The sequence below is a fragment of the Ictidomys tridecemlineatus genome, chromosome 15 (assembly GCF_052094955.1).
Source record: "Ictidomys tridecemlineatus isolate mIctTri1 chromosome 15, mIctTri1.hap1, whole genome shotgun sequence".
Classification (NCBI taxonomy): domain Eukaryota; kingdom Metazoa; phylum Chordata; class Mammalia; order Rodentia; family Sciuridae; genus Ictidomys; species Ictidomys tridecemlineatus.
The window spans coordinates 48,747,982-48,771,555 of NC_135491.1; the positions used below are offsets into that span (position 1 = coordinate 48,747,982).

Below are 23,574 nucleotides of genomic sequence, written 5' to 3' on the forward strand. Positions count from 1 at the left end.
GTTGAGTAAATGTTTTGGGGATGAAATGCAAGAAGCACAGACGTCTGAGCTCACAGTGTTTTTGCAGTCTCGATGTAGTCATTGAAAAGATCATGCTGCCCTTGGGCCAGCCTTCCCCTCCATTGTCCCTTTATTGTCTCACCCATATGTGCCCCTTCTCTGCATCAACATCGGCACCAGAAACTTTAGCTTTTGAGGGTAGGCAATAAGACGCTTTTCTACATCTCAGCTTTCTCCTCCAGAAAGGTGGTGGAGAGGAGATGGCATTATCAGTGATGTGCTCTAAGATAGAATGGAGTAATTCTGGGCATGGAACAACAGCTTATTTGTTCTCTGTGCCCCCGGTACTTGGTCAGTACATATTAAAAACTTTAGTAAAGAAACTTTTAAAAAACAGACTTAATTTTTCTGAATAGTTTTAGGTTTGTAGAGAAATTGAGCAGATAGTACAGAGTTCCCTCTTCCTCTATCTCTACTCCTACCATTTCTCCAATTATTACCATCTTACTTTACTGAGGTATCTTTGTGATAATTAAACAATATTGATATATTAGTATGCAATTAGTATTAATAGAATACAATTGTATTAGTATACAATTTCCTTGCTTTTACACAATGTGCATCCTTTTCTATCCTAAGATTTCACATGATAGTTGGTGGTTATGTCTCCTCAGGCTCCTCCTTGATGTGACAGTTTCTCAGACTTTCCTTGTTGACCTTGGCAGTTTTGAGATACAGGTACTAGTCAGGAATATTACAGGATGCCCCTCTCTTGGAATTTGTTTGTTGTCTTTCTCATGATTAGAATGGGGTTATGGGTTTGTGGGAGGAAGATCACAGAGGGTAAGTGCCATTTTTATCACATTCTATCAGGAGAATAAGCAACTTTTTTTTTTTTAATGTAAGAGTGTTACCACTCCTCCGTCTTCCTCAAATTTGTGTTTTCTTTTAATTTCATCTCTGGATTAGAGGCTGAAATCACATATACTTTCTTCCCCATCATTCATCCAACTAGTCATCAGTTTCTAAGATGCCATTGCCCTAGCTACTTTGGTATTTTCTTCCTCTCTCATCTGCACTGCCCCTCGTTAACCTTAGATTATTTTTTCCATAAATAATTATCTTACTCTTCTATCTGGTATTCCTGATTCTACTTCCCTACCTCTCCTCCTTGTTCTTTCAGTACTATCAGCTAACTATTGGTTTAACGTCAACTCCATCTTCAAGAACGGTTCCTCATCACCTCCAGAATAAAGTTCAAATTTCTGAGTGTGGAATTCAAGTCTCCTCTGGTGATAACTCCAAGTGCCCTCATTTACTGTGGTCAATACTAGTTCCCTTACTCTACATTTAATAGTTTATGGGAATTTGTTTATTTCAAGAAGAAATTAGAATTTTCATACAGAAACTTTTTTTTTTCTCCAGAAGTTTCAATGAAACTGTGCATGTGAGTAATGTGAAAACCTCATTAGGGTTGTGAATTTTGATGGGAAATAAAAAGCTACCTAGGCCCAGAGTCTAATGACTAGACCCTGTCTATGTGCTGCATAATTTGTGTCAAGTTAGAAAAGAGGAAGAAAGAAGGTAAGGAGAAAATGTACTTGCCTAGAAGTATATGTGGGTGTTCAATAAAATATCTATTCATTTTTCTGTTTTTAGTGGCTTAACACAAGAACATCTTTTATCTCATTGTTTCTGTGGGTCAGGAAACCTGGTGCAGCTTACCTGGTTCCTCCTTATCAAGATGTTGGCTTCTCCATTCATTTATTTTTTCATTTTGATCACAAGTGCTTTCAAAAATTTGCCAGCTAAACCTTACCTTCTTTAAACTTTCATAACACCGAGAGCCCCTGTCCTACTCCAGGGATGGCATTTAAATGTAAAATTGAATTCTTTCTTGCATGAAGTAGCCAGTTGCCTATTTCATTAGATGTGAAAAGCATCCCTTGTGCTTGATTGTGTAATACGGATGTCCTAAATTTCAATGAACAAAATAAATTGGCTTTCAAATTCCATCTGCCACATATTCACATAAGTCCACAATCTTCATTATTAAAGTTTAAAAGTGCATGAGAAATTCGTGAAATTCCCATAGGTAGTCCGCTGAGGAATGCAGGAGCAGTCTACACCAGGGGCCCCTTGTGTTATCTGCTGCTCAATGCTGAACAGAGAAGGGGTAACAGAGGTGGGGAAACAGGAACCATGGGTTCAAGAGTGCTCACGGGCAAGAGTTTGGATAAGTCACTGGATTAATCAGGAAGTTAATGCTACTTTGCAAATTTATGAATATGGAGCCATTATCTCAGTGAAGCTGGGCTACCATGGGAAAAAGCAGAGACTGCAGAGATAGTCACCACTGATTTTGAAACTTTGTTCTTCCTCTTAGGCTGCCAGTTTTGCCCTCGTTCACAGAACAGCTAAGAATATTTTGAAATGCGTCTTTTTGTTGTATTATCCATGTCATGACTAGCTAGCTGTATTAGTGCAGGTAGACAATGATTGATTTAAAAGTCTGAAATGTTGCTACTAATTTTAATTTTTTTCTTCCCTATTCCTATAAAGAGGAGTTATTTTTCTTACATCCAAACATAGTTTTAGATTTACTTTGTTGTTCATGCCCTACCAAAAGTCAGTCCTTCTATTTTCAAAGTCATAACCATCTCCAGAGGGTCAGCAGCTAGGACCAAATCATATCAGGGTCATCACTGGCTGCCATTAGCCCCTCTGATATGTCCATCTGCTTTTCTAATTAGGTCAGGGCCTGAGGACTCTCCAAGGCCTCTGTATTGGTCTAATGGCAAATGAGAGAAACAGGGTGCTTTAAAAACTTGACTTTCTGGTTTCCTCTTGGTACTCAGCCCAGTCAGCTATGGAAGACTCTTGGCTCAGCTCATCTTCTGGCCCCCTTCCTCTTAAAGACTTGGCTCCTGCACCATTGTTATCACATTAGATAATGAATCTGTAGACATTCCTCCCCACTCAGTATCAGCATGGGCAAGAGTGCTGGGTGGGAACTCTGTAGTTTACAAAGTACTTTCATGCCATGACTTCCCTTCAACTCAAAGGATTTTTGGAATAGGAAAGATGGGCATTATTAGACCCATTTTATAGATTTCAGAGTACATGGTCAAAGAGGACAGATGCCTTCTCCAGAATGATTTGGTTAGTAAAGGAGTAGAACAGGGCTTCAAGGTCTAGGGTGGATTCCATTACATCATGGCCCTTGGGGGAGGGCCTCTGTCTCCTTAACCTTTGTGTTTCCAGCACCTTGTGTGGTGCTGGGGACTTATAGATACTCCTACAATATTGGGGGAATATGAGTGAATGAACAAAACTGATAACTCAGGGCTCTTCCAGTGCCCTTAACAAAGACTTACAGTTATCAGAACCTACCTTTGTAAACCATAAAGCACCACAGGAAGGCAGTTATGACCACTGTTCCTTTTCCTCCAGGCTGAAGGGAGAACAGGCCCTCAGAGCACCTCAGAGCACACCCTCCGCAGACAGAGTGTGCCCCTCACCATTGTATTTGCCCTGTCGGAGCAGGTTTGGATCCTTTAACTCAAGTTGTGGAGAGCAGCTCAGGCACGAGCCTTTCTCTAGAATGCTTTTTGTTCATAGTTTCATCTCAATTCTCGATGACTTTCTCCCTAGGGACTATTTTTGATTCTGTCAATGAGGGAAGGCCATAATTCTTGGGACTCCCATTAGATTCCACTGAGAAGACAGATCTGGTGCTGAACCTCATGTGCAGCAGTGCTGTGTTCAATAAGTTATAAGCAGCTCCATTAATCAGGCTGTTAGAGTCCTTGTGTGGCCTCAAGGCCTTCCTGGACATGAAGTGTTATTTAAAGATAAGGGAACAAGGAGGAGGATGGTCCTCTGACCCATAGACATCAAATTCCATTCTGAACTCTCTTATTAAATAATGCTGGAATTTGGCCAAATCCATGATCCTCAGTTTCTCCACCTTTACACTGGAACTATCCACACTCGCTCTGCATTACTTCTCAAGTGGATTGTAAGGATGACCTACTTTGTGACAGCCATTAATGAGATGAACTTCTTAGGAACCATGGTTACAACCCTGTTACATAGACATTTAGCCTGGCTGGAAAATATACAACTGAGAAATTTCTTCTCTGTTCCTGGCATTTGACACAGTTGATACCATCTTGAATGCCTGGGTGTCTGAGAGGGCTGTGCTTAAATGAACATACAAGTGATTTCTTACATATTTCCCTCCATCGCCATGACAGGAATTGAAATCATCAGAGAAAAAAATTGTGCGGACTCAAATCAATCATTTCCTTAATTTTAAGGTCTTCTGGTCTGTGTATTTCACAAATCATTCTTCATTTTTTTTCCAGAAAGAGAAAAAAGAAGCAGATCCATTGCACCTCTGAACTTAAAGTTATAGCCCATTTCCATTTTCTCCTTGATGTCCTTACCTTTGTCACTGACTGGTCTTTTATCCCCCAATATCTAATCTTAATCTCAGAAATCATCATCTTCATCGTGAGTAAACCAAGATGAGCTGTGTACAGGTATGTTGTGCCCCAAGCTGGAGGCCTGGCCTCTCCTTTTCCTCTCCCTTCTGGAGCTCTAGCGTGCTCACAGGGTCGGCCAAGGACTAAGTGCTCACTCAATACCTGCTGAATAGGCCAAATAAATAAATGAAGGGGATTGAGGGCTTTCAGTGGCCAGGCAGTGGCTGGCACAGTCTTTTCTAGAGGAAGGTTCGAATATAACATTTAATGACCCAGTCAGAGGATTGGAATGTTACTTGTCCTTCAACAATCGCTTTGAGGTCCACTTCCCTAGAAGTCTACCTGATGATTCCAGCCCACCATGTTCTTTCCCTTCCTAACTTCTCTTGTGTTTGTCATGTTTTGTGGTTATTGCAGCATTATTTGTTCTATGATATATCACACATCAATATTTACATGTGTGTGAATAATTGTAAGCTCTGTCTAGTGGCTAAATCTCTATCAAGGTTTCATGGGGTTTGAAGCTTATAAGATTTGGGGAAAGAAACCATAGTGTATCCATAATTGTTATTCTGCACCATCAAGTATTTTCTTTACAGGAGACAACTTTGCTTTGTCTGGGCACTGACAAAAACCAAATCTTCTTGCTACAGTTGTACGTACTTGATGCTTGATTGGGAGGATTTTTCACAGACTAGCCTCTGGCTCCACCCACTCTCAGCCTTAGGTCTTTTCTACAACATGCTTCCAGTCCCAGTGCCCTGTGACACGTTCGTGAATCAATCCCTGACCCTGGGTGTTTATGTCTATTGCTCTTTAAATTACACCCACAGCTGTCAGACACAGGAAGCGCCTGGTGTCTCCTCTTGACAAGTGTTTCTCCCTCCTGACAGTTAAAATCACTGGCAGTGTAGTTCTGTTGGAAGTCCCTGGGTTTGCATTTTTAGGAAGTCTAAAACAGAATAAAATCTGCTTTTCAATTCTCTTCCAACCAGGCATATGTAAAGACATATTGATTGGTCCTTAGGGTATAAAGTAAGATACATTTTCTCACTACAAGCAAGACATCGGGTAGCTAAACATCATGCTCACAGCTTTTGCTCCTAGGCCCCATAAACGCTTTATAATTGGTCTTTTCATTGTTGGGCTTAAGTCTGCTGTCCAGTTGCACAAATTTAGTGGATATAAGTAACTGATAACGGGGCAGGTGTAGAAGATAGAATGCTGGAAAGAACTAGATGTTGCTGGGGGAAACCGGGAGCAGGGTCATCTTGGTGATGACCTTAGATGCCAGTCAGACCTAAGCCCTGCTGTTTGCTACCTGCATGGTTTGGGGCAAGCCATTTGTGTTTTCTGTGTCTTTGTTCCTCAGTTGTGAAATGAAGAGAGCAGCCCCAAGAGGTTATGAAGATTAAGTAACATCTTAGCCCAGAAACAACGGGGAAGCACTTCAGAAATGCTGGGCGTCATTTCTTTTAACATTTTCCTCTCTTCTACATCTATCTAAGTATCTAATACCTCTGACTATGTTAATCTTTCCCAGAATTCAGTCTCTTTAGCTGTTTCCCAAAGACAATTCTGTTTCATACATGGGGCCAGAGCTTCGTCACTTTCTGCTCCATGCCTGGGAGCATTTTGCATAAAACAATCCCTCTCAATTATTGAGCAGCCCACTATTTATAAGATTTTTTATGCTATGTTATTCTTCAAAAGGTCCTACAATGGCAGTGTCACTTCATACTAGACTCTGCTTTTATGTCCTTTTCCCCAAGCTCTTGCCCAGCAAGTAACCTCCCCATTGAGGGCTCCCTTGTCTGCAAGCCTCCCCTTCATAGATGCACAGCTGACCTCTGGCCTCTGGACTTCACCATCAGGGTCACATTAGAGAGGCTTCAGTCTCATCCTTATTATCCTTCTCCATAACAGTATGCTATCTTATGATTTCACAGCACCTCCACTGTCTGATATTTTACTTTATTTACTCACTATACACATTCTTACTCTAGAATGGAAGCTTTGTCAAGGCACAGATGCCGTCTACTTTGTCTCCTGTGGGGAGGAGGGAATTGGGTCTTGAGGGTATAAGAACATCGTATAAAAAGCACAGATGGGACATGAACAGGCACAGAATGTATACATGGCAATAAAATTTGGGGGACATGATAGGATCAAGAGTCTCTAAAATGTCTCCTTAGGGAGTGACATTGGAAATACAAAAGGTCAAAACCCTGCCTTGCACTATGAAACAGTACTAAGCATGTAGCAGGCTCACAAATAATGTCTTCCAATGACTGCAGCATACCTTTTAATAGCTACAGACTCTAAAGTTCAGAGAGGTGAAGTAGCTGGCATCAGGGCATAAAGTTAATAAATAGTGAAACAGAATCTCCAGACTGTTTCTTGGGTCTTGTGTTTTTTATCCTAATGCTACCCATCAAATGCTCAGCACGTGCTTTTTGTATTGACTTGAACGTGTTAGACATTTCCATAAGAAGCATCAAAGAACTTATTATCTGTGTGACACAGCAAATTATCTCAGAAAGTCATTCTATTCAGAAGAATCCAGCAAATCTTCCCCAGAGGGCACTAGAGATGTGTTACACATGGCTCCTTTTAAAAATAAGAGTCAGCTCCATTTCCTATTCTTGGTAAAAATAAGGGTGAAAGGTGAGCAATATTTTTAGTGTCTTAGTAATTGTTTCACAGCATATGAAGGCCAAACAAAATAACAATAGTTTCATTTATTAAATATTCAATTTCAAATAGCTTATTAATATTTATGTACAATTGAGAACACACTGGCCATTGCACACCTGCTTGAGCCTTAGACTTTTGTTGGACACCACCACTCTCATTTCTTGTTCTATATTGATTTTTCTTGGGGTATCTGCCTTTCATCATAGCAATTGGCAAAATCCCAGTTTTGAACAGAGTGAATGCTGTTGGTAAAAGCATAATAATCTAATATGAACTGTCTCAAGCTAGTGATTTGCATGGTATCTGACAGATGTTGCTGTGATTCTCTCAGGAATTTGAAAAGTCCTGAGATATACCCGTGAATTCTCTGTAGCACCCTGGGGTGTCTCAGTACACAGTTTGGGAACAGTGATGGTACACCAAGGCAAGAGGCAGTGCTGGCTGGAGGAAGAGCTGTGGCAGGGGAGGTGGAAAGAAGCCGTGCATTTTGAAAAGCATCAGAGTGGAAAATCGGAGATGGAATTGTTCCAAAAATGTTGAAAGAACAGGATGTGAAGATGGAGGAAAGAGGTTTGGAGAAAAAGAGGTCTGGTCATTTGGGACCTGGGTGATGAGAACTCCTGTATGGTAGATGGCTTTTGGGGGTCCCTGCCTAGCTCACCTCTACTTTCTTGAGAATAACAAACATCTCCTCTGTAGAAAGAGGACCTGGCAGCATGTCCATCCCACGTGACTCATCTCTTTTGCAAAAGATAAGACTAGATGGACCCAGATTACCATTGAACCTGGATTAGCTTAAACCAACCAGATTCTTTCCAAATTATTTGGAATTAAGCCTTGTATGAGTTCTCTGTGGATGCTGCAATAAATGACCATAAACTGGTGGCTTAAAACAACAGAAATTAATTCTGTCATGGTTCTGGAGGCCAGAAGTTCAGACTCCAGGTGCCAGTGGGGTTCATTCCTTCCAGAAGCTCCAGGGAATAGCACTTCCTTGCTGATCCAGCTTCGGGTGGTGGTTTGTGCTCCTTGGCTTCTTTGACTATACCATTCCAATTTTGCCTTCCTAGTCACATTGTCTCCTTCTCTTTACATGACAGTGTCCTCTCGTGTTTCTTACAAGGTCATCGGATTTAAGGTTAACCTTATAGGTAATTCAGGATGATCTCATCTAAGACTCTTAGTTGAATTTCGTCTGCAAATAAGGTGACATTCACAGAGTCTAGATATTAAAACATAGAGGTATGTTTTTTAGAGCCTCTGTTCAATCCTCTGTACGAGACACAGATGCACATAACAGGATGGGTGTGTGAGGGACTGGGATGACTCTTTTGGAGATTCAGGCAGAGAAGTAGAGAAAGACAGGTCTAAAAGTGAAGGAGAAAAATGAAGTAGATGCAGAGGGAGACGCAGAAATGAAAGGACATGTGAACCCTTAGAGAGACAGAGATGCACTCTGTTTAGTTTTCTGGTTCTTGATATCCTTCTCCCAAGGAACCTGGATGCCTTCAGTTTCTACCATTTAGTTTAATTCTTCAGCAGATTCCCGTATGTTAGTGTGAACCAGCTTCTCTGATTTGAAGCCAAGAGCCTTGGTTAACATAAAATAGAATAGTTGGAAAAGTAGGGATGTTAGTCTCAATTTTGACAAACTTTGTCTTCTTCAACAATCTTTTATGATAGTTGGCCCTGTTTTAACAGAAGTAGAAACTTCAGCACAAAGAAGTTAAGTTGCAAACTCTACACAGGGAGTAAGTGACAGAACTTAGATCACTTCCTAGCAGTAAGAAAATCAGGGCTGGGAATGTAGCTCAATGGTACAGTGCTTGCCTAGCTTGTGCAAGGACCTCTGAGTTCCATCCCCAGCATTGAAAAAAAAAAAAGGTCATTGCTTATGTATTGTGCAGCTACTATGTTCTAAGAGTTTTATACACATTGATCTATAAGATCCTATATAATGATGAGTCCACAATGTCATAATTTCTGGATATTTGCTTCCCTTGTCCTTGCCCAGGGCCCCCCTCTGCTTTGGTTAGGTTCAGTGGCATGGGGCTCTTCTAGTAATCAGCCTACTTAACCACTCGGAAGTCATCAAAGATGACTCAGTATTTGTGGTTTCCACTGCTCATTGGTTCAATTATTCACTCACATCTTAGAAAGAACAAGGCCCTGACCTCATGTTTCCTGTCCAATCCAAGTATGACATTCCTTAGGAGTCAGGCAGCTCTGGTTAAGAATGGAGAAGTCTTTATCCTTTCCCTTAGGCTCTGGGCTTTAGGGAAAATGCAAGTTAACATAAATGATCCCCAGATTTCATCCATTTTTTTTTGGTTCTATAGTTGGTCTTCAGTCAGCTGTTCCAGCTGAGTGAATTTCTTGTTTCTGTTGTTTTCCCTGGGAAGACCTGTCTGCCTGCCTGTTATCTGTTGGCACCAAGAACATCACTGTGTTCAGGTTTCCATCCTTGTGCAGCAGCTCAGATGAGCCCTGAGGAGCAGCGGCTGTCATCACTGACTGCTGCTCCCATGAGGGTGGAGGATCTCAGGTCTGAGGCCGAGGTTCTGTGGGACTTTAGATAACCTTAACCCACCTTCTCACCATGGTAACGAGCACTTTCGTCTTTAATATTGTGCCTCATCTATTGTTCTGTATGCTTCAGGATTAACACCTTTCTGCTCATATTTACAGCCTATCTCATATTTCTTATTTAATCCTTAAGTCAGGCAACTTACTTTTTGTTTCCTAGTTTCTTTAAACTTTCTCTGTGGTGTAATTTTTTTCCCCTGCCCATGGGTAAACTCAGTCAAATGCCAAGACTTTTATGTGCCCTCTTAATTGTTAAAATGCAGTATCAATGTAGTTATCAAATGTCCTGTCCAAGGTGATAGTCGATATTTTTCATTTAATTTAAAGCTGCAGCTTCTCTCCTCTTTAGCTGAGCCTACTTCAGGCAGGAGCTCTATAGTTGGGGAATGGAAACTTAGTCACCTTCCTCTATTTTTTTCTGTGGTTTCTTCTATTTGGATTCATTGATGTCTCTACACCTGAACCCTCAGCTGGAGAATTGTTTTCTGATCCTTCTGGATTTGGGACATGAGAAGGAGGAGAGGAAAAAGAGTAAGAAAATTGTTACTGGTCTGATCCTTCTATGATTAAGGGATGTGTCCTCTCATGGGACACTTTCAAAGAGGCAGAGAACTTACCCTCATCACCGGGACTCTATACCTCCAAGAAAAATCCTGAGAGTCAAATATACCTCTCTTTTGGCTGTTCTTTGCTTTTCCTTGGTTCTTGGGAATCTAACAATACCTTCAATGTCTTAGGCTGTTTGTGCTGCTATAACAAAATTTCTGACACTAGGTAATTTACAAAGAACAGAAATTTATTTTTGTCAGTTCCAGAGGCTGGTAAGTCCAAGATCAAGGTGCTGGCAGGTTTGATGTCTGGGGAGGACCAGAGGGCACCTATGGTTCAGGGGGCAGGTTGGGCTTGTGTCTGAATCTCCACCTGCAAATCCCTTACCAAAGAGGACAAGAAATGAACCCACTTAATGGCAGCTTGAGTGCTACTTACTATGGAGTAGGGAATACTGTGTCCTCTTGTGATAGAAGACATAAGGGCAAGAAGGTGACCTCTCTTGGTCAAGCCCCTTTAGGAGGGCACCTAATACCTCTCAGGAGGAAGGAGCTCTCATGACCTAATTACCTCAAACAGGCCTCACACTGGCCCTTAAGTTTCAACACATGAATTTTGGAGGGGACACGTTTAAACCACAGCGCTTGGCTTCCCTTTGCTGAGCTCTTTGTCCCACCCGTTTTTCCCTCCTAAAAAGGACCTAAGTGATCCTGCAACCTCTCTTGCTTGGCCCACATCTGTGCCACATAGAACATTCACATGTTTTTTACCTTGATAAATTCTGGGGGAAGAAGTTTCCTAACCAAGAAGTTCAGCCAAGTAATGATTAGTGGACTTGTCTCTTGCCCTTATGGGAAAGGGATTTCCCAGTGGAGATTCAGACACAAGCCCACTGAACCACTGGTGTCACATTTTAAACTCACCCATTGGCTTCCTCAAAGCCTCTTTCTTTTGTCTGGAAATTTGAAGGAGAGATTCACAGCTTACCTTTCCTTGAAGAAATCCTCCCTAATCACTCTTTTATACCTTCATTGTGTGAAAGGTTTAAGAGTTGCCTGACTTATTTTCTTGGTAAATTTACTTCTTCTATATAATATGTGCTGTTAAGTACACTAAAACCAAAATGTCTATTTTAGCATCTATAACAAGATTTCATTTGTTTATTCAACTAGCATGAAGCTCCCAGTAGATCAGCACTGTCTAATAGAAATATAAATCATGCCTCATATGTAATTGAACATTTTATCAAAGTCAGGTTAGAAAGAAGGGAAAATTAATTTAAACAATAGATCTTATCTAACAATATGTGTGAAACATTATCATTTCAATATAAAATCAATATTTAAAAATTAGTAATGAGATTTTTTTCATTCTTCTTTTGCTCTAAGGCTTTGAAGTTCACATTGCAGTTAGGACCAGCTATGTATCAAGAATTCAGTGGTCACGAGTGACTAGAGGCAACTGTGGTGGACAGCTTGGCAGTTGACTAAGTTCCACAGGTAGTTGGTGTCTGTCTTGATTGCTATACATCATTGGTCTATGTAATATATATGCTTGGCATGTATATATATTAATACTTGTTTCAATACTTGTGAAACTGAACTGAAATATAAATGCAAGATTAAAGAAATGATCAAGGGAATTGTTGAATGGTTCCTTGCAGCACATGCTGTATAAATCATTCAATTCTGCACACAGTTTGCCCACATAGCTTGTAATTCACTTTTTCCACAGACATTAAAGCTCCCTAAAGACACCAGTGTTTTGATCTTGTTTGCCACTGTAACCATTTAGTCTCCTACATTATTGGTATTGTGATATACAGATTCATGTAGCTCACAAATATTTATTTAGTTTCCACCCAGGGTCAATTATTGTTTTAGCTGCTGGGATACAAATAACAGTCTCTGTTGCCATAATAAAAAGTAACAAGGGCTATGAAGGAAATACACTGGGCAACATGATGGGGCATGGCAGGAAATAATAGAGGAGCTAGGGAGTGTGGAGGAGAAGGAGCCAGTCCTGGAAGGTCCAGGGAGGAACCCTCTGACTGTGTCTTACCACAGTCCTTCCTGCCCTCTCTGTGGCAACCACCCTGGGCTTTCATTTTCTCGAACATACCAAACTCATTTCTGTTTTAAACTTTGTTTGCTTTGCCTGTTGCCCTCTCTAACTGGTATCTTATCATATCCCAGCTCATAGGCCATCTCCTCAGAAGCCACCCTTGACCACATGTCTCCAGCTCAGCACCTTGCTACTCTCCGTCATATTGCCGCTTTTTACTTATTATCACAATCTGTGGTTTTATGGTCTCTGTTGTTTCCCATACCAGAAGTTAAGCTCTAAGATGTGAAACTGCCTTCACTGTTGCAATCTTCTAGTGCCTCGAAAAATGCTTTTAAGACAAATATATGACCCATACTCACTAAGTAATAGACACTTGTTTAATAAACACACGAAGGAAGATGTCTAAAGGTATGACTTAAATAAAGCCTGGGAAGAACTGATACTTGTTTTCTGTCTCTGAAAAAGTTGGGATTCACACATTGGAAGTTATCCTTTTTGGATAGTCTGGGGCACCAGGCAACCTGGGTTTTCTTCCAGCTTCTCTGAGAATCTTCAGGTATGGGACCATCTTACCGGGTGAATGGACATAACTTTTGTATCTAACTCGAAAGTGTGCATGGGCCTCCAGAAGAGTCAAAGGGCCCAAGGTTAAATATTCCTGTGGAAATTGGGGTCCTTGCAGCAACACAGAGGGGCAGGTGTCCAAGGAGATAATACACAAAGTTCCTTTAATGAACTGGGACAGGTTCCTGGTCAAGGGTGACGTTGGGGTGAGCCGGTGTCACAAGGATCCCTGGAAACTAAATTCCTTTGCTTCTCGCAGCACTGCCTGGTGGTTGCTAAGGACGCTCGATTCTCCAATCACCGTTTGGCTTGCTAGGCTGTGCAGCCATCCGTGGTTGCTGTGGCAACGGATAGCAACAGCTCCAGACCCTGCGGTGCCAGAAGAAAGCTGGAGGCTTGGAGGGTAGGCAGCCCCTTTGCTGAAGTGTCTGTGAGTTGGATGCTGGGTCTCTCAGGGAATGGGGGTGTGGACTTGACCTGGGATCCAGGGTGCACGGGGGTCGGAGGTCCCGCAGTGACCCTGGGGTCAAAGTGCGCAGGGCATGGGGACTACATAAAGTTGTCACTTCTCGCGCCTGCCCTGCCTCGGCATCGAGGGCCTCCCCAGCGTTTTCAGACCCCTCCCCACTCCTCCTGTGGCCCCTTCTCCTCACCTCCATTAAAGTTATGGGATCTTGGATTTCCCTTCCTGGGAATCCCCAGCCAAGTAGGTAGCAAGGGGCAGGTTTTTTGCACCAGGGACATAAGACCTGGGGTTACCATGCTTATAACTTCAAATTGGCTCCGAGACCTTGGGCAAATTATTTTCTGCTTTTCCTCACACCAGGAAAATGGGGTGCCACGTCCCCAACCCTCCTTCACCTCCCTCCCAGGTTTCCTTCTGAAAATGAGTGTGAGGATCAGCTGCATGCCCAGTACACCCTCAGACGTACTTTGCGACAGATGCATAGTCTCTTTTCATAGCCCAGTGGTCCTGCGAAGTGACTAATGATTAACCAACCTATCCAGTTGTGCGGTTTGGGCTCAGCAAACTCCCCATGGTCCGGGCTAGTGAGTGGCCCTTTGTAGGATGGGCTGTGCTGGCTGCAGTGTCCTGTCTTGTATGTGAGCTCTCCTGTTTGTCTTGGGTATCTTGCTCTCTGCTTCTGTGAAGGCTTGTCCTTCTCATTTCAGGATTCTACAGTGTGTAATTTACCTAGATGATTCTTTCCAATTCTCCTTTTAATTATTCCTTAAAGCAATTGAGGTTCTACTTCATGTCGAGTACTATCCTAGGTGTTTTTCAGGGAAAAAAAAATTACTGTAAGACAAACTCTGTGTCTTTGATGAACTTGTACACTGGATTCATATTTTACTCTGTGTTAGGTTTGGAAGTCAGAGCTTGATTAAGGTCAAAGATGAACACAGTAGAAAAAATTCTGGAAATTAGTAATAATGGTCTTGAAGCTGAACCATTGAAAAATTTTAATCCTGGGAGTATTTCTGCAAATTCTATAAAGTTCTAATGTATAGACTTTTCCCATTTGTCACCATAAATTAGTAGAAGGATATATTGATCAGTTCCATTATATCTTTGTTCTTCTAAGTTTTGCCCTGGTCTTGACCTCACATTTGAGTTTCTTCCCTGAGAATGTTGAGGAGGCTCTACTAGTGATGTGGCTGGACATCACTTTTTGCTTGGAATCATTCCTGCACACCTTCTGAGGAGTCTCCAGTCTGCACAATTGTTCCCATACTAAATTCACCAGCAGGTAAGATGAGGACCATCTTGTCTCATTCTATGCCACAGGCTCACCAATTGGAATAGTAACCACCCAACAGTTTAAAATATTATTTTTCTGTCTTCTGATCAAGTCAAGTGTGGAGGTAGTTCAAATTCCATCATCCCCATTTGGGCAACTCATTTGGATGTTAGTGTGGAGGTGGAGTTTGCCCTGTACACTCATCAATGCTTGATATAAAAGTTTTGTCTTTTTGATGGAAAATTGATGGTTATCACTTTGTATTTTTAGTTTGTATTTTCCTGATTACATGTCAGATTGAGCAGTTTGTGATTGTTGACTATTGATAATTGCTATAATGTGAATTGCTTATCTTTATCTTTGCACAATTTTAAACTTGGCTGCCCTTTTTGTGTTATTTATAGGAGTACTGTACATGCCTGGGTTTTTAACAGTATTTAATAATGAGGTATGATTAATTTTTATATTCTAGTAATTTCTTATCTCTTTTTAAAGTCAGGTCTGTTGATGTATAATTTACATATAATAAAATTCACACCTTTTAGATGTACAGATATATGCATTGATTTTAAAAATACAAAGTTGTGTGATTATCACCACAATAAGTATATGATTCCACTGGCTCAAGAAGTTCTCCAATTCCTGATGTCTATTTCCTTACCTCCTGCCCACAGCAATCAATGATCTGAATTTTTATTTTATGTTTTCCAGAATGTCATGTAAAGGGAGTCATAAAATACATAAAATATATTGTCTGGCATGTTTTTGTTAGCATTTCCTCTGAGGGGAAATGTTATCATGTGTAACAGTACTTCATTCCTTTTTATTGCTGAGAAGTATTCCTTTGAATAGCTGCATCCCCAGATGATGGACATCAGGGTTGCTAGCAGGATTTGGTGGTTATGAATAAATAGGTTTGCTGCATTCATGCACAGGTTTTTATATTGACATGTTATCATTTTTTGATAAATAATTGGAAATAGGATTACTAGGTTATATGGTAAATATACATTTACTTTTACAAGAAACTATCATACTGATTTTCAAAGTGATTTGGTGGACTGTGCATTTCTGCTCACATAGTATGAGGGTTTCACTGGCTACAACTTGCCAGTAGATAATAATTTGGTTAATTTTATCTATCCTTATAGGTGTGTGGTAGTGGTATCAGATTTCTGATCTTAATTTGCATTTCTCTAATGATAAATGACATTAAACAACCTTTGCTTCTTGTATCTTTGGTGAAGAAGTTTGGTGAACTTTTTGATAAAGTTTTGTTTGTATCTATGGCCCATGTTTTATTAAGTTATTTAGTTGTCTTTTTACTAAGTTGTATATCTAGAATTATCTATTCTAATTATCTATATAAATGTATTTTTTTAAAGAGAGAGAATTTTTTTAATACTTATTTTTTAGTTTTCAATGGACACAACATCTTTATTTTTTTATTTGTACATGGTGCTGAGGATCGAACCCAGCACCCCGTGCATGCCAGGCAAGTGTGCTACCGCTTGAGCCACATCCCCAGCCCAATAAATGTAATTTTTATCTAGAATATTTGTGTAGAAAAAATATGTATATATATTTATGTAACTTTACAGGGAATTTTGAAATCCGGTTGTTCAAGCCCTGTTTTATTCTTATATTTTAAAATTGATTTCGCTCTTCTTGGTTGCTGTACCTTTTCATGTAAGTTTTGGAAATACATTATTGATGTCTGTAAAAGGTCCTGTTGGGACATTGATTGGATTTCATCCATCAATAGGTTGTTGATAATTGATGTCTTTAGTAATAGTGAATCTTCCAACACAGTATATCTACTTTTATTCAAGTGTTCTTTAATTATTTTCAACAACATTTTATAGTTTTTAGCATACAACTTCTGTATATATTTTATTAGCTCTCTACCTATTTCATGTTTTTTGAGGCGTTTGTTTGTGCTATTTTTCAATTTTTGGTTTCTGATTGTTTGTTGCTAGTATATAGAAATGCAGTGTCTTTTGTGTTTAATATTGTATGTTGAAACCTTGTTCCTTGTTTTATTAGTTTTATTCACTTTTTCCCAGTGGAATTAAATGATTTTTTATTCTTACATATAGTCTAGTGTAGGGGTGTATCTTGGTTATTTACATTGGGTACTCAGTATTCTTAACCAAAAGGCCTATTCTTTTTTTTAATTTTTTTTTTAGTTGTAGATGGACAACATATCTTTATTTGTTTATTTTTATGTGGTACTGAGGATCGAACCCAGGGCCTCACACCTGCAAGGCAAACATTCTACCACTGAGCTACAGCCCCAGCCCCAAGGTCCATTCTTTCTCCAATGCTGTTTAAAAAATATTGTTCTAGTTAGTTATACATGACAGCAGAATGCATTTTAACTCATTGTACACAATTGGAGCACAACTTTTTGTTTTTCTGGTTGTCCATGATTTAGAGTCACACCATTCGTGCAATCATACCCATACATAGGGTAATAATGTCCATCTCATTCAACCATCTTTTTCACCCCCATACCCCTCCCGTTTCCCTCCCTCCCCTCTGCCCAATCCAAAGTTCCTCCATTCTTTCCTTGCTTCAGGGCTATTACTGTCATGAATCAAATGTCTCCAAATGCATGGCCATGCTTCATGAATTGAATTTTTAATTTATGTGAACGTAATACATTTGGTTCAGCATAGTCATATACCATTCATTTCCCAAGCTCTGCATTCGCTCTTGTATCTTAGTCTTTCCACCTGGGATCACATTTCTTCTATCTGAAATGAATTTTATTAGTTTCATGTTGAGGCTATCAGCAAACTAATGATTTCTTTTTCCTTCCACTTTTGTCTTTAAGAAAGCTGCTGAAGGAAGATCAGTAGAAGAAAGAGGGGCCAAGGGAGGAAGAGAAGGAAAGGGAAATGCTGGGGAATGATAATACTGGCCTAACTCTGTGGTTATTGGGTGCAGATATGAATATGTGACAACAAATCACACTATTATGTACAAATATAATGCACCAATTAAAAATATATGGGAATAAAATAAGTCTGCTGTTGAGCCTAACTCTTCCTACTTTGAAAATAATCCATCTTTTTCTTCCTACTCCCACCTCTCCGTTCTTTTAGGGCTTGTTTTTGATGTTCTACAGTCTTACTATGATGCATTTAGATGTGTTTCTTTTTATATATTCTGCTTAGTGGTAGGTTTTTTCTTTATCTGTGTATTTTCTATCAAATCTGGAAAACATAAAGCTGTTATTTCTTTGAGCATTTCAGTGATATATGTTTCCTAGGCATGCAAGGTAGACGGCAATCTCACCCACTTTTCCCACCTATTTTTTGCCTTGGGACTGGCTCTCTCAAGGTTTTCAACTCAGAGTTTTCCAGCTTCATCTCCCCAGCCTTGAAAGTTTTGTTCCTTGAAGCTTTTGAGGTCAGCTCTTTGGCTGCACAGCCTGTCAGTTGTGGAGCGTCTTTCTACTGTTTTGTGGGAGAAAACTGGGTGGTTGTTGCAGGCCTCTCCTTCTAGCTGGATCTCAAGTTCTCTGTACCTAGGGATTAGCACATTTGCTTTCCTCATCCAGCTCCAGGGCTTGCATGCTGCCTCACTTCTCAGATAATCATCCATATGGAAATCTGGCCATAGTTTTCAAGTAAACTTCAATCAGCCAGTCTCACAACCATCAGGTATTTTGTTGGTTCCCTTCTGAACTTAAGAATCTTTCTGACAATGCCAAGTTAGATCCTCTGTCTGTGCCCAGAAATAGCAAATGTCCCAGACAAAAGCAAGGGCAGTGACTTCAATTCACTGCTAACAGGCCATTCCTCTTCTGGAACTGTAGTTCTTCTAGTCTGTGTTTGTTCTATAGCTCTCCAACATCTTTAAAAATAGGACTTTTGCTAGAAAATGATATTATCATGCTAATTGAAGTACAAAAGTCCCCCAAAACAAAGGTAGAATAGAATCTCTAATACATGGAAGCTGACCCATAGTAAGGTAAGGGGGTGCGGGAAGAATAGAAGTAGGCTAGATAATGGGGAATGGAGGGTAGGGAGGTGGGGGATAGGCAAAGGAAAGACAATGAAATGAATCTGACATAATTTGTCCATGTACATATATAAAAACAACACAGTGAGTCCCACCATCATGTACATTCATAAGCATGGGACTCTAACTAGAATAAGATATAGTTCATGCTTATTTAATTATATCCAAATGGATTCAGTACCAAGTACCTCCAGACCCAGCTCCCTTCCCTGTACTCTACTGATCTTTCTGCCATTTACCCATAGTTTTTTAAAAAAATTAATTAATTGGGGATGTACATGATGGTGAGATTCATTTATTCATATATGTACAGAGGAATGTTATGTCAGATTCATTCTACTGTCTTTCCTTATCCTATCTCTCCTCAATTCCCTTTTGTCTACTCCACTTAACTTCTATTCTTTTTTATCCCCCACTACATCCATTCATTGTGGATTAATTTCCACATATCAGAGAAAACATTTGACCTTTGGCTTTTGGTGACTGGCTGATTTCACTTAGCATGATAGTCTCCAGATCCATCCATTTACTGGAAAGTGTCATAAAGTCATTATTTTTAATGGCTGAGTAACAAATAGGCTGTTTTAAATCCTTTGAATATATACTAAGGAGTGGATAACTGGGTCAAATGGTGGTTCCATTCCTATTTTTTTAAATTCTAATTTGTTATATATGACAGCAGAATGCATTACAACTCATATTACACATATAGAGCACAATTTTTCATATCTCTGGTTGTATACAAAGTATACTCACACCATTTGTGTCTTCATACATGTACTTTGGATAATAATGTCCATCTCATTCCACCATCATTTCCAACCTCATGCTCCCTTCCTTCCCGGCTTATCCCTTTGCCTTATCTAGAGTTTGTCTATTCCTCCCTTGCTCCCCCTTCCTACCCAGTTTGAATCAGCCTCCTTATATCAGAGAAAACATTCGGCATTTGGTTTTGGGGGATTAGCTAACATCACTTAGCATTGTATTCTCCTACTCCATATACTTGCCTGAAAATGCCATGATTTTGTTCTCTTTTATTGCTGAGTGATATTCCATTGTGTATATATGCCACATTTTTTTATCCATTCATCTATTGAAGGGCATCTAGGTTGGTTCCACACTTTAGCTATTATGAATTGTGCTGCTATAAACATTGATGTGGCTGTGTCCCTGTAATATGTTGTTTTTAAGTCCTTTGGGTGTAGACCCAGGAGAGGGATAGCTGGGTCATTCCTAGTTTTTTGAGAAATCTCCATGCTGCTTTCTAGAATGGTTGTACTGATTTGCAGTCCCATCAACAATGTATGCCTGTACCCTTTCCCCACATCCTTGCCAACATTTATTGTTACTTTTATTCTTGAGAATTGCCATTCTGACTGGAGTGATATAAAAATCTCAGTTTAGTTTTAATTTGCATTTTTCTAATAGCTAGAGATGCTGAATATTTTGCATATATTTGTTGACTGATCATATTTCTTTATGAAGTGTATGTCTGGTTCCTTTGCCCATTTATTAATTGGGTTACTTGGTTTTTTAGAGTCAACTTTTGAGTTCTTTGTATATCCTGGATTAATGCCCTATCTGAGGAGCAGATGGCAAAGATTTTCTCCTGTTTTATAGGCTCTCCTGTTCGTGCTCTTGACTATTTCTTTTGCTGTGAAGAAGTTTTTTTTAGTTTGATGACATCCCATTTATTGATTTTTATTTTACTTCTTGCACTGAAGGAATCTTGTTAAGGAAGTCATTTCCTGAGCTGATACATTAAGGTATTGGGCCTACATTTTCTTCTAGCAGGTGCAGGGTTGCTGGTCTAAGTCCTAGGTCTTTGAGCCACCTTGAGTTAGGTTTCATGCAGGGTGAGAGATAGGGGTTAAATTTTATTCTACTACATATGAATTTCCAGTTTTCCCAGCACCATTTGTTAAAAAAGCTACCTTTTCTCTAATGTACGTTTTTGGCACCTTTGTCAGGTCTGAGATAACTGTACTTATGTGGGTTTGTCTCTGTGTCTTTTATTCTATTCCACTGGTGTCCATGCCTGTTTTGGTGTCAATACCTTGCTGTTCTTGTCACTGTATCTATGTAGTGTAATCTAAAGTCTGGTATTATGATGCCTCCTGCTTTGCTTTGCTTGCTAAGGGTTGCTCTGGCTATTCTGAGTCTCTTTTTTCCAAACGAATTTCATGACTGCATTTTCTATTTCTATGAAGAACATCATTAGAATTTTGACAGAAATTGTACTCAATCTGTATAGCACTTTTGTTAGTATGGCCATTTTGACAATATTAATTCTGCCTATCCAAGAACATGGGAGATCTTTCCATCATCTAAGGTTTTCTTCAGTTTCTTCCTTTAGTGTTCTAGTTTTTAGTGTAGAGTCCCTTTGCCTCTTTTGTTAGATCAGTTCCCAAGTATTTAATTTTTTTTGAGGCTATTGTAAATGGGATAATTTTGCTTATGTCTTTTTCAGCAGTTTCATCATTGGAATATAGAAACATGATTGATTTATGGTATTGATTTTTGTATCCTGCTACTTTGCTAAATTCATTTATATGTTCTAGAAATCTTCTGGTGAAAATTTTTTTGGGTCTTCTAAATATAGGATCATGTCATTGACAAACAGAGATAATTTGAGCTCTTCTTTTCCTATTCATATCCCTTTAATTTCCTTCTTTTGCCTAATTGCTGTTGTTAGAGTTTCAAGGACTACATGGAATAGGAGTGGTGAAAGTTAATCTTCATTTCATGAATTTCTTTTTCTGTAGGAAGTTTTTGCTACTTCTTTTCAAAGTGTTTTTCCCCCATTCTCTTAGTGTGCATGTTTATTTTGAATTTGATCTGCTTATCTTCCTTGGACAATTAGTTTTGGGAGGTTCTTTGATGACTAAGATGAAGGAGCACCCTTCCAGAGAGGATCTGCCTTTGCCTCTGCTGGGGAAACTACCTGTCCAGCTTCATTTAAAGTAAGATCAGACTTAGAGACATTTGGAGCTCACAGATGATGTGAATTTGGGCTGCAAATCTATTAGAGAGTTGGCTTATGATTTCAATTTTCCAAATATTCTTTGTTATTTATTTATTTATTTTCCCCAAATCTTTCTTCCCTGTTCAATGCCAAGAAAACTTCTTTTGCATTCAGGTGGAGATGATGGGGTGTAGGAAGGAGCTTTTTTTAGTCAAATATTCATCTTTGGACTGAGGTCTCCTACCAGTCTTTCCATCTTGGGTGGGCCTTGAGCTTTGAAACCTTTCCCTCAACCCCTACAAGAAAGCTACAAGCAAAGCTCATTGTACTCATGTCTAGCTAATTATCTCATAGCAAAATCGATTTCAGTGGCCCACTAACCTGTCTTGGTTATTGCTTTTAGCTAGATGTAGGTTAGTAGTTCCTTATGGTCTTGTTAGCTCTTTGATGATTTTGAGAATATTTTAACCAGTATTTTTAATTGTTTTAGAAAGCAATGTATTACTCTTTAATCTTGATTTCTTTTGCACAGTAACTTACAGATCCCTCATAAAAAAACAAAACAAAACACAAAAACATAAAAAATGCTTCCTTACTCCACTATCCTCTCTCACTTCCATTCCTCAGAAGTAAACGCTTCTAATCATTTTTTTTGATGAAAATATTTAAAGTGAAATCATTTATTTTGTTTTATTTTGGAATAAATTTTTTAAAAATATTTATTGGTGTTTTATAGTTAAACATAATAGTGGAATCCATTGCTGTGTATTGCCTTATTTATTGAGAGCTTCAGAATAAATCTTATATGAAATTTGGATGTATTGACTGCTTATATGTGTGACAAAGATGAAAAAATTCAGGTTTAGCAAATGCCAACTGGAGAATGTAGACATTGACGCTAGGAATTTAAATAATTTTTTATGCAATATGGGTATAATAGTTTTATTCTGTATGACGTTTGAATATAGGAACATAAATGCTCTTCAGTTGTACTTGGACAGTTTTATTTTATTTCACGTCTCGTGTATGAGACAAAGGTAGAGTTGTTTTGAGGGAAGCACAATAATACCTCCAGCCTGAGTGTGAGAAAATTTTAAGCAGCCACCAAGCAAAGGAAAGTCACCTGGCATTAATGAGTTTCTCAAGTTTCAGGAACAGTTTTGAGAACATTTCCCTACTTTAGGAGCAAAAACACGTAGCACCTGAAAACCCTCCTCAAGTCTGAGAGAAACCCATGTAGCCTGCTGGTATAAAAAGGTGGTTTTAACAGATATGCACTTGGGAGGTGTTGAGATTCTGCACCCTGGGTATGTGGATCTTCAGATTCTTACTTTAGGTTCATCTTTGGAGAGCAGGAACATCTTCATGAGATTCCCAGTGGAGAGGTCATCAGCTGGGGATAAGCACATTTAGAACACCATAATAAGACCATAATAAGCCCATCGCAGTTACCATCGTGAAGAGTGAAGAAGCAGCAGGCCTTTCCTTAGAGCACTCTTCCTCTCAAACAACACCCTCCAAGACCTGTTTCCTCATTATCACTGCAGAGGCACTTAGCATTTGGCTGTTCTTCATACAAAATGTCTCTCTATGGGGATTGGGGCTTGAAATAAGGCAAAAATAATTGTAGGATCATGGCTGGAAGAATTTCAGTTTGGGCAGAGAAGATAAGTGAGGAATTTATAATTGCAGAATGCCTGTAGTGCACTTTAATTTGAAAAAACTGCAGTCTTTTCATTTCTTTTAGGATATAAAGTGCTTTGGTCCTGTAATTTTTTTTTAAAAAAGGTTCATATTTAACAACAACAAAAAAAGGTCATATTTATCCTTTTAGGTGGTAAGGAGGAAAGGTGCACTTAAAAAAACATTCTGCACTTAATCG

The 23,574-nt window shown here is 39.4% G+C and overlaps 1 protein-coding gene across 7 annotated transcripts in view; it reads left to right on the forward strand.

Moving 5' to 3' along the window:
- The first annotated feature begins 12,147 nt into the window (after window positions 1-12,147).
- Window positions 12,148-23,574, forward strand: part of Hydin (HYDIN axonemal central pair apparatus protein) — a 358,781-nt gene continuing 347,354 nt past the window's right edge. For 3 of the 7 annotated variants that reach the window (XM_078032634.1, XM_078032638.1, XM_078032639.1), the window contains exons 1-2: window positions 12,170-13,356; window positions 14,540-14,704. The gene's annotated coding sequence lies outside the window, so the exon portion shown is untranslated. Of the gene's footprint in view, window positions 13,384-14,539; window positions 14,705-23,574 lie in introns of all 7 variants that reach the window. The other 4 variants (XR_013430979.1, XM_078032635.1, XM_078032636.1 and 1 more) reach the window with 4 other exon arrangements.